The sequence below is a fragment of the Elaeis guineensis genome, chromosome 5 (assembly GCF_000442705.2).
Source record: "Elaeis guineensis isolate ETL-2024a chromosome 5, EG11, whole genome shotgun sequence".
Lineage (NCBI taxonomy): Eukaryota > Viridiplantae > Streptophyta > Magnoliopsida > Arecales > Arecaceae > Elaeis > Elaeis guineensis.
Genome location: NC_025997.2, coordinates 125,270,921 through 125,283,437, shown reverse-complemented (window position 1 = coordinate 125,283,437; position 12,517 = coordinate 125,270,921). Strand labels below are relative to the sequence as shown.

The 12,517-nt window shown below is 34.8% G+C and overlaps 1 long non-coding RNA gene across 2 annotated transcripts; it reads left to right on the top strand.

Moving 5' to 3' along the window:
- Positions 1-9,828: 9,828 nt before the first annotated feature.
- On the top strand, positions 9,829-10,656 carry LOC105045924 (uncharacterized). Of its 2 annotated transcripts, none has more exons than XR_832162.3 (2): positions 9,829-10,260; positions 10,595-10,656. It is a non-coding gene; the product is annotated as an uncharacterized lncRNA (long non-coding RNA). The 2 variants fall into 2 exon arrangements; XR_002164681.2 differs by having other exon boundaries at positions 9,829-10,308.
- The last annotated feature ends 1,861 nt before the right edge of the window (positions 10,657-12,517 follow it).

Genomic DNA, 12,517 nt, shown 5'->3' with positions numbered 1-12,517 from the left:
AATGGAAAATTGTCTCTATAAATTTCTCTTCCTGTCCTCTCAGACCTAATCCTTCTGCCAGCTATGATTGGTTTTGCATATATTGCATCTTTGGGCTCCTATGAGGAAGTAAAACTAAAAACAAAGAAAATTTAGGATGAAAGCAAAGGGTGAAATGATATATGATACCAGTGGATAAGATTACAAAAAATGGAGCATTTGCCCAGCTTCTCAGCATATATGTGCTACAGAGAGACTTGGTGTTTCCACATGAAAAAGATGAAGACACTAGCTAGGGTTCTATACACGGAAACTACAGGCATGTACTTCTAAATGCTCAACTTAATTCATAAGAAAAATGCAAAAGCAACACAAAGGTCTTGTACAAGAAAATATATAATCTTGTTATTGCATCTTTTCCTAAGAATCTGCATCACTTGAGATACCTGAATGTCCATTTAGGTTTGCACATCGATAGCATAAACTATCGGTGTAAAATTAATATTTTTATCAATCGGATAAAATTAAATCATCCTAGGATAAATATATATCCATGAGAATCAAAAAAAAATAAAATATTTTAAAATTGAGCAAGAAGATCAATTATGCAATCTTATAATATAGTTTCAATGTAGTTATCCATGTAAGCTACCATCTAATCAGCTGCATTATTAGTTTTTTTTTTTTTTTTTGTGGCAAAGTAAATTTTTTAATGTGGCACTACTTAATTAGTCATGTCACGTCTTGGGCCATCATTTTCAATGCATGTAGAATCTACGCTTGCTATATTGAGAGGGATATCCGAATCACCGGGGTTGCAAGCTTTCCATTTTAAATGACTCATCCAAGTCACCAAGCCTCTTGCAATTAGCCATACGCTATCACGAGTCCGACAGCCATGGAGAGGGCACCAAGAGAGGCTGATGTCTTGGGACCCCTTCCTTGCTGCATGCTCCACGAAGACTATTACCAAAGTTCTTTCCCACTGGGTCCTGCCTCCCCTCCTTGTCCGTCACTTCAAACTCAGGAAAGAAAGTAGATAGAGAAGGAGCCCGAGCTTTTTTTTAGATGATGATGCATGCCCTTGGAGATGAAGGGTGCTCTCGGAGACGTACAAAAGAGACGGCTCCAGATTGACACTACGTCGCCACAAAGGGGAGGATTTCGAAAAATAGGTTATTAATTAAAGTCTTGCTCAGAATATAGGAAAGATGCGTATTCCAACAAACTGGAACTGCAGCGGGGGACGCGTTCCAGCCTGAGCTTTCCTGCTGCACGATGCCCTGCCCCTCTTTGTCTGGCTTTCATGAGTCCTCTCAATTTTCAGGGAAACTTAATGTCTGGTCCCTCTGTCTCTGTGGACCAGATTCCAATAACACCCCGCCTACCAAACATAATTTCTTTAATTCGCGGTCCCTCTAGAAGCGATCGAAAATTAAGATTGCGTTTGGTTAACCACAATTTTTTTTTAATTTTTTTAATTTTTAAAAAATAAAAATTAAAAAATAATATCCGATAACATCAAGAAAAATAATAAATAAATAAATAAATAAATAAAAATAAAAGATAAAAAAATAAAAATAATTACTTTTAATAAAAAAACAATCTTTTTTACTTTTAAAATTTATTTTATTTTTAAAAAATAAATGAAAAATTCTGCATCTTCTTCCTCCACTACGGCCCCTCCTCCTCCCAGACGCCCATCCGTCTCGCTTTCTCCGTCGCCCAAATTTTCCTTCAGGAGTCCTCCGCCGCCTCCATTGCTGCCTCCGCCATCATGGATCGCCTCTCTCGCCTTCTCTCCATATCTCCCTTCCGATCTCTTCCCTTCCGCGCCATCTTTCGAATGTAGAAGGAATTCGGCCTTCCTGACGTCTTCGAGAGTTCGATCATCGTCCAAAATCCTATTATTTTCTCACTCTGAGACAACCCACGAGAGCCCAATATCTATCTATTGGAGCTTGTCGAGGGGAGCCCCAGCCCTAATTTCACATCAGTGGTGGAGTGGCGGCGCCGGGAGATGATCAGGGAAGAATCCAAGATGGATGAGATGGAGCTCAGATTTAAATTCAAGCATGGATTTTCTCTCGAAATGCAGCTCATACATTGGCGAAGATTGGAGGGAGGGTAACTGGAAGTGGAATCGGCACCGAAGGAGAAGGAGGAGGAGTCTGGTTTAGTTGCTGACAACGTTTGAAAGGTGGTTTAGAAAGCCGGTGGGATTGCAGAGTATGATAACAGTCAAATCAATATCTGGCAAAGAGGTATGTAGTTAAGCAGTGATTCATTTTTTTAAAATTAAATAATTTTTTTTAAAATTAAGTAATCTAGTTACCAAACATATTTTTTATTTTTTTTATTTTTATTTTATAACAAAAATAAAAAAATAAAAAATATTTTTTAAAAAATAAAAAAATTAAAATTAAAAAGTATAACCAAATATATCTTAAAAAAAAATTGGCCTATGGCTCTTTATTATTTTACATAGATCCATCAAGGAACAGTATGATAAAAGTTTCTAATTTGTATCGGGGAAGGCAAAATCATAAAACCAATTCCTATGCTCACCGTTTTCCTCTCTAGAGCGGGCTCAAGCTCATATGATCTTATATACCTAAATGTGAAAGTTCTTATGGAAATGAGGTATACAAATATAAGCATCACAATTTCAAAATAAAGTTATTCGGTGTTAAATACCAATGATCTTGCCCCAATTTCAGTTGAACTTTCTCTTCCCGTCGTTCTCAAGAAAGAAAAGTATTTTTAAAAAAATTATATATATATATATATATATATATATATATATATATATATATATATAAATCTATCGTAGTCTTTTATATTCAAGAAAGCCATGGTGTAGGAATAGGATTCTCTACGGTATTCAAAAAATATCACATAATACTGTGTATATATTGGTACATTCATTAATATATATATATATATATATATATATATATATATATATATATATATATATATATATATATATATATATATATATATATATATATATGATATTTATCTAAATTATTCAAATATCTTTAAATTTTATTTTTTTAATATATATAAATATATAAATATATATAATTATTTATTTTTTAATAGATATTTTCTAAATATATATAATATTTTATAATATTTTTTGAATATAGTAAAGAATCCATTTTCTGTAGTACAATGTGACTTATATATGTATGCACAATGCAACTGCATCTATGTGCTTAAGTTTGGCCAATTGAAGTGGATTTCCTGATTTAATCATGGCTATTCAGTTGTTGGAGTTCCAAAATGGAGGAGTTCTGGTCAATTCTATCCTATTTGTATATACAATGCAAATTGCCATGCACCTGCAAGGAATCAGCTCGCTTTCACTAACAAGTTACGTCATCAGCACAACATCAGTAAAAGCTACTGAGGCATCAAAAAGCAGATATCATTTTCTTATCTGCACTGCTTCTTGAAAGTGTCATTGACAAGAAGGGGCCACTAGTACTCAGCCTTTTTTTTGGTAACAAAACTAGTACTCAGCCTTTTGACAAGTGATTTTTTTTCCTCAAAAACCTTGTGGTGGTGAATTTTATCCCACTTTCTTATTGGATGGGAGCTACAAGTTGGATGGGAGAGTGCTCAATATGATAATCCATGTCTTCTAGAAGGGAAGAAAGAAAAGCACATATGCAAGGCAAAAGCTAACAGGAAACAAGGGAAAAAGCTAGCGGATTCAGTACAAATGGTTGCAGGAAACCAAGAAAGAAAGTACTAGTCGAACTAATTGCTATGGGTGCACAAATCACGCTTGTCTAAGATATTTAAGGGGAGAATGCAATGTTTCATTTTTTTCACTGTGTCTTAGATTCATCACCGACGGCTCGTTCGTGGATGTTGGATCTTGTGACGACCATTATATAAAAAAGATGCTCCCTTGAGCATGCGTAATGATTGCTCTCGCATTAATGTCTTCACGCCATGGAATGATCACTTGCCACTACAGTCCGTCACTAAAACCCCTTGTAAAATTTATATTTGTAACGGTACAACCAAACAGTGCATCAAGATAGCCCAAATGTGGACCATTCTCCATGTTGGAATCCACTGTGGAATCATATTGTACGAATGATGTCTAGTTGCTATCCGAGGGCGTGCATCTCCGACCATGCCACGGCTCCTTCCACCAATCCACTGAGTAATCCTAGTAGGAAGACGACACGGCCGACTCATCTGTACATAAAAAATCTGGGTGTTAGGATCCTTTGTCCACTTTTACTTCTCAAGCACGTCGTAAACATTTGATCCATACATAATTTCATAGGCAAACATCATTTTATAATTAAACCTTTTTTTTTCCCCAGGTTATAATGCTACGTATGCAAGCCGATGCACAATGAATTAACAGCCATTACTTCTCAAGATGATAACATTATTATTGTTAATATTTTGATAGGTAAGATGTAAGGTTACATGCATCACTCTCCACTTAGTAGAGGTCCCGGTTTCAAATCCTGATAGTTGCATCCTTATCATATGTTTTTGTTTTGAAAAATGAAGGATGATGAAGAATTCAAAAGGTTTCGTTGAGATACAAAATAATGTACATTTGTGAGGATGCAAATTTTAGTGCAAAGTTTTACTATAGGATATGTATTGAATTTCAAGATAAAACTATTCAGAAAGGACTATCATTGAAATAAGGATGCAATTCATGTAAGATATGGTATATAATATTTGTGAAATAGAGTTGGCAATGTCCTTGTGGTTGGTTGCTTGTGTACTGCAAGGAGTTAAAATATGTTCCCCAGCCATTTTTTTACCTTTGCTTTCCAATAAATCATCCCATTAACTGACCCTTGTGATTATGAGAACCTATTTGCAAGGTTCAACTTAAAATCATGGAAGTCCAGTCATGCCCAACCAAAAAAAAAAAAAGGAAAAAAAAGTTACGGCCAACTGCATTTTCTCAGGCTTTGTTAGCTTTATTTCCTGAGGTGCGCAGTGAACTGACTTACCTAGATGCAAAGGGGCCATGACACAGGAAAGTACCAAGGACAGATTTATTATGAGAATTATGTTTGAGTAATTTCAAATGTATTATACATCAAAGATATTATGTATATATAATGAACTAGAAAATATTGCAACATAGGTCATGAGCATATTGCAACATAGATCATGAGCTGACCATGGCTAGCTATAGTACTTATGATTGAAATTATGTTTGGATTTGAATCCTTAATCTTGCGAAGATATTAAGATTTAAATGCTAGGATATGTAAGGATTTATGCAAATTTAAATTAATTTTATATTGATCATGTACTAGATAGACTTTAGATATTTTATAAAATTAAAGAGCTGAAATGATATCTTCTGATTTGTCATTTTAGAATCTTGGATCATGGCAGAAAGGCCGTTATCGTTACGTAATTTACGTACATGGAACATTAGTTTGAAGGTGATATATCCATTTGCCTACTTGCTCTATTTTCCATTTGATTTTCTTCTTGGCAGTTTTATGATATTAGTGTGACGTAGCAGAATACTAGCTAGTGATATCTTCAAATAATCTTTAAATTACAGCTTAAGCTACTCCACTAATATTCTGCTACGACTGTTCCCAATCACTTCATACCATATGCAGGAGAAATTTTCCGTATGCACGAAACCGACATTCCATAGCATCATTCTGAATAAAAGAAAAAGAAAAAGAGGAGAAGAGAAGCTGGCACATACAATGTCCAGGAATTGATGATAAGGGAGGCTACATGCAAAAAGCTCCCTAAAATCATTGTCTTTGAAACAAAGACCTCGACCCATGCACATACGTGTGCTAGTTTACCGTTCACATCATTTCTTTTTCGAGTACAGTTCTCATCATTTCTTTCTTTCCCAAGGTTGACACCGGGTGCTCACAGACAATGACATGTACTGTAATCTTCCCTAGATATAGTGAGAGATTACCAACATTGTCCCTTTGGAGCTTTCAGCTGATACAACAATAGTAGTCGATGAACTATTCCTTATAAGGATGCTACTGCAGATCTATAAGGATGGTACAGCCCATCGTTTGGTTGGATTTTTTTTGATCTCTGATGTTCCATAAGTAGCTTTCTTCTAATAAAATATTGGATATGGCTGTTTTCAGCTTCTCTCGTTATAAAAAAAAAAAAAAGAAAAGAAAAAAAGAAAAAAGAGGAACGGTTCCTTGTGGTGACGAGGATAGCATGCTCCATGCTAATCCTTAAATCACCAAAGACCCAACTTGGTGCTGACCGGAGGGTCAATATCTGGACCTAAAGATTTGTATCTCGATCCCACATACATATTTTGAATGGGCGTAGTCCTGCAGTGCGTAACAATGGTGCAATAACATAAGTAAAGTGCATGGAGTAGGTAGGCACTCCTAACATCAAATTTAGTGACATGTACTGGGAAAGTTGCACTGGAGTCACTCTTGGATTTTTGGTGGCCACCTTTCATCAAATGAAGAGAACACTAATTACCATCTGTAGGAGAGAGGAAATATAGGGCCACTCCAACTTTGAGGTGGTCCTAGCAGGGATCAAGGTCCATGGATCTGTTTGGGACATTATTTAATTGGGACACGGAGATTGTGGTCCTATGAAAATTATGCTATATTCCTTCACACTTTTGGTATATAAGCTATACAATTCGTTAGTCGCACTAGAAGATAACTTGAGTATGTGTCGGCTTGCACTTGGCATATGATAACGACAATGGTTAAATAAAAAATTAAATCATTTATGGTTTCACTGGTAATTAAGTTGGCTAGTTTGGGCAATTTAATTTAAGTTGCTCATTTATGTTAAAATTTTTTCTCCATGGCTTGCATAAATGTGAATGATAAGTTGGCAGGTTGGTTGCCAAAACTTGGAAAAAGTACTTTAAATTATGATGGAAGTATTTGTTACTCTTTGTCTGTTAACCAACTGATCCAAAAAATTCAAGCTTATAGAGAAAAGATTAACTAATTGATTTGAAAGGATTTGAACACGTGACATCCAGCAAAATCGGAGCTTTAATACCATTGTTTACCAGCCAATTAATCCTCTAAACTCAAGCTTTTAGTGTCATTTTTTTAACAGGGTGGAATCTGTGAAGGTTGATGTTTTCTACTGTTGTGGGCATGATCGATGAGTGCAAGCATCAAATGATGTGACTTAGTGGCCATAAGTCAAGTTCCAGCTGGATGTGATAGTCCTTAATTGGGTTCTCAGCACCTAATCCTAGTTAATATGGTGATCCAAGATCTTTGATTTTTTTTCTTTTGCTGAAAGGTCTTTGAGGTTTTAAGTCTTAGATCAGTAAGCCTTCGGCCATCCAAGGAGAAAATAATAGAGATAACATAATGCTTTAAAGGTACAACTTGCTGTTAAATTTCTTGCTAGCCTGCAAATACAAAGTATCCCAATTTCTTTGTGCATATATTGAAACTATATGTAGTATGGAGATCTAATGAAGGAAAGGACATCTGAAAAATATCATGTTTTGTCATTTTAAGACAGGAAAAAGTTTTGCTCATGGTAAATGAGGTAGAAACATGCCCATGTTATCTTCATGAGCAGCCAAATAATGTGGTGGTTGTCAGTACCTACCATACTTAAATATCACAAAATTACACTGAAATCAGTGAATCACTCGCATTCTTCACTCTTCTTTACTGTGAGTTCTGACGACACAAATCGACTACCGAATTACTCAGACGTCGCAGCTACTGTGAAAGGAAAAGAAAATGACAGAGAGAGACAAAGCGAGATCCACCGTGGTGGGTGCAGGTTGCAATTTGGACACTTGTCATACAGTGAGTGATACCAAGTTGCATTCCGACAAACCCTGAGGCTTGTGAAATTTTTGGGTAGACTAATTCTACCACCACGTAGAACGGTCAATTAAATGTAACCAAATCAATAATATTAGTCATATCAGATGAAGAATTAATAGTTTTAATTAACATCAGAAGATTTTTAACTTTAGTTAGCATGAATTATTAAAAAATAATAAAAATTAATGATCCCCACTTACCCACTTACTCTCTCTCTCCCTCTTTTCGTACACACATGCTTTCTCCCTCCTCCAGCCATAACCATCCAACTTCTCCTCCCTATTATTTCATGAACAACTCTACTATATCATGTGAAAAGCAAACCAATTAAAAGTCAACCATCAAGACATCTAAAGCAAACAAGGAATTGTTAATCAATTATTGAAGCACCATCGGTAAGTTTTTTTTCTTATTTATTTGGTCTTGTCTTTTCTTTTTTTTAATTAGAGTAAAACTAGCTACTATTAGTAATTTTTTTTAGTCCAACTTTAAAGCACCATTGATAATATTTTCTATCACATCAACATCATTTATATAATCTTTATCATGTCAACTGTCAATATTGTTCAAGTTACAGTAAACAATAAAACCATAAAAATATATTATTCCTTTGAAATATTCATTATCCTAGCTATTTAAAAAAACTACTACAATTATTAATCATTGATCTTTTTTTGTTTATATCTATATATAATTACTCATGGCTCACTTATCTTAATTTTTTTTTAAATATTACAAAAATGAAAAACTCTGAATCTAAAATTAGAAGTGATGAAGCTGTGTCTCTTAATGATGAAAATGATGATAACAAAGTGGATCAAAAAAAAAAAAGGATACAAAAAAAAAATTATATGTTAAGCCATAAAATTGAAGTGAGGTGTAAATTAGGATAAGTTGTACATAGTGAAAGAGGCATATGAGCTATACCGCAACTATATGCATTCCATGGGATTTAGTGTGAGAAAAAAAAAAAACAAACATATATTGTTGGGATAAAAAAAATTTGTACAAAAGATTATTATTGTTCAAAGGAAAGGTTTAAAGAATGATGAGCGTCCAAGTGAAGCATCTTTTAATAGGTCAGAGACAAGAACTGGATGCAAGGCAATGATCCACTTCACAGTAGATGAACAAAACCAGTGGGAAGTAACTCGATTTATTAAAGAGCATAATCATGATTTTGCAGCAATAGGAGAGAGACATCTTTTAAGATCAGTACGATCAATTTCTTTAGGTAAGGCCCATGTATTAAATTCAATGGCTAGCGTTGGAATACCAACAATAAATGCATATTCTTATATGGTTGAGGAATGCGGTGGTGTTGAAAATTTGAAATTTATAGAAAATGATGCTTACAATTATATTTATACATAAAAATGCAATCGATTGAGGTAAGAGATTCACAAAGTTTGGTTAATTATTTTAAGTGAAAAACCAATGAAGCAGGTGGAATGTTTTATTGGGATGTTCAATTGGATCAAAGAGGAAAAATGATAAATTTTTTTTGGCGAGATGGTAGGTCTATGAGAGGAGGAGGAGAACAGGCTCTTCGATATTTCAATTTAGTTTGTATTTCACATGGTACAGTAGAGTTGTTCATGGAGTAATAGAGAGGAGAAAATGGATGTGTGTGTGTACAGAAAGACAAGGGGAGAGAGAGTGAGTAGATAAGTGGGGGCTTTTTTAATAACCCATATTAACTAGAGTCAAGAAATTTCTGATATTAACTAAGACTATTAATGCTTCAACTGACATGACTAACTTTATTGATGTGGTTACATTTAATTGGTTGTTCTATAGTACAGGATGGTAGAATGATTCTATCCAAGAATTTCTCTCGAGGCTCGGCCTTTCTATACCCAACCAGCCAATCGCACCCCAAAACGTGTGGACTCCCCATGGGTCCATGTCATCGACTTCCTCATGCAATGTGTCCTATGTGGCATTTTAAAAGTTGGAGGACTATATCTGTCACTTTTTCTTATGGGAAAAAATATACCTTTCATTTGGTTATCACACTTGGGCCTTTAGCACAACTTTGCTGGCCTAAACCCCTAGGTTGGTACCCTCCAACCTTTCATGACCATGTATCCAATATCCATCCAAAGCTCATGTAAACTAATAAAGAAGATAAGAGAGAGAGAGAGAGAGAGATGAACAGGCCAAATTGGAGCTGGGATAAATAAGAAAGGAGGGATAGCTTCTCAAGCTCCGTAGCTGCTTGGTGGTCTGGAGCATTGGAAGGTGGGTTGTGCAGGATGGAGAAGCAGGGCACGTGCATTACTATTTAACACCTCTCTTTCAACAAGTTGAAAGAGTTATCTAGTTCTTCATGTGCCCATCTTCTCCACCATGCCCAACCTACCTAATTTTCTGCTAACAGTTGATATTGAAGACTAGCAAGACTAGATTGTTCGCCGACATCAGCAGTAACCAGGATTTGGTAAGCGTGCATCAAGCTTGTGATCTGAAAAAGCAGTCCATCATGAGGGTAAATTAGCAGTTCATTACCATGAGAAGACCACAATCCGCAGAATTCATTTCCTTCATGATTCTTTACAGAATTTTGACTGCTAATAGCTTATTAAATTGCATTATGTAGTTCTCCACTTTTTATTTGTTGATGTATTTCTGTAGAGGATATTTTTCTGGTATTATATATGCATAGAGTAGCTTAAATTGAAGACATCATGATATTGTTTTTTTGTTTGAAGAAGACATCATGATATTGTTATGCTTTGATTCTTTTCTTGTTTCTTTCTTTTTCTTTTGAGCAGATAAATGGAAGATCCCTTCTTTTGCTTCATGGAAGGTGAAAATTAACAGATCAGCAGAAGATTCAATGTGTTTCACAAGGAAAATTATATTTTGAAGAACAACTAGCATCATCCTATGAATTCAAGTTATTTAGTTATTTCATATCCATAAACTGGTTGATAAGTCTTTGTTTTAAGCTTTGAATCGAGAAAAACTTATGAACTCATTCAGGTAGGTGTTTTTTTTTTTTTTTTTTTTTACATCTTTTGCTTATTTATGTAGAACTACTACCATGTTAAGATCTTATATCATATGCAGAAATGGGTCTTGCACTGTTGTCTTCTACTACTGTCACTTGGCAATATTTGTTAGCAAAACCAAAGCTTGCACTTGTAGTACTGTATGCTCATATTTGCATTTAGAGAATATATCAAGAACTTTTACTTTCTATTTTTTTCTTCAAAAAGAAAAAAAGAAATGAAGAATTATAATTTGATGCATGACAGATAGCTCAGATCTACAGAGTGAAAAAGTTTCTATTTTTACAAGGACTAAAACCCTGTGGCCTATCTGAAAATGGGCCCTCTGAAGAAAATGATTTTGTACCATAGACCTGCCACGCCCTCCTTCCTCAACCAATATCTCAGTCTCCTTTTATGATTCTTGTCTGGCATTTGGTGGCCAACCATTTTATGATTCATTACCCCAGCCCAGCTAGACTCCACTAATACCTTTCAGGCCAATTCTTACAATCTGGTGCCACTATGAACTTCCTTCGTTTTCTGAATGCAGAAGTTCATTTTGGCACAGAAGTGCTCAGAAATGGACGAGTACAAGAAGTTCATCCTTGGCACCAAATTGCTTATTTGTAGAAACTGGAACTAGTCCATTTTTTTTTATTAACACCTAGGCTGCTAAAATTTTTTGGCTTGTGCTTCAAGTTTCTAAAGACCTCGCAATTTATGAGGATCTGATCCTCTACATAACTTCAATGTTTGAACTGAGATCCATTATGATTACAAATGGTTTATCTATAGAGCTAGTTTAAGACTGGTTTAAACAAATGAAAAGTTGTTTTCTGATTTGGAAAGCAATTTACTGGCCAAGTACATGGAGCAACTGCAGAATTTGATGAAGACGAAGTTGATAGAGAACTGCTATATCATTAATATAATGTTTCCATAAGAAACTACAATAATTTTAATTCAGTTCTTAACCTTGTTGACAAGATTACAGTTTTAAAAAACTGATGACACATGGTCCATTGTTGCCAAAAGTGCTCCTCTGCACTGGCAGGAACCCTTGCAACCTTTTTCGTGCCTCTCCTTTTCCTGATTTATGTATAGGTGGGCGCACTTCTGAACGCATGCATTAATTCGTGCATGCTCCTGATTTACTAATGGATGCCATCTAGTACAATATTTAGCTTCTAAAAGTCTTGAAATATTGGTGCAAAACTGTAGATGAAGTTTGTTTGGGTAAACTATAGTACTTTAAAATATGGAGGGCTTTTTTGGATGTATTAAAATTAGTAAGAGAATTTGAGACTTTAGTCAGATATTAAAAATGAATATTATGATTTCATCAAAATCAAGTGCTTAAATGTGCTTTGAGAATTATCTTTGCACTGAAGTTCTTTATAATATACATATATATATAACAGTGCTAAGATTAGTGACAATCCATCACAAGTAATCCTATTTTCATAAATATTCTCCAAGAAGTTTGTCAGGAAAAGGTAGCTAGCTTCATTTCTGGAGAAAGTTGACTTAAAGAGCAGTTCATCTTCAAATAGTTAATAGAGTAGGAGAGATGATTATGTAGTAACACAAAGCTGATAAGAAAAATAGAACAGCTGATGTGTAATTGTTTAATGTGGCTGGATATTTTTGATTCTAAGATAAAGAGGAAAAAAAGGCCAATTTGCATGCTTGGCATATTTT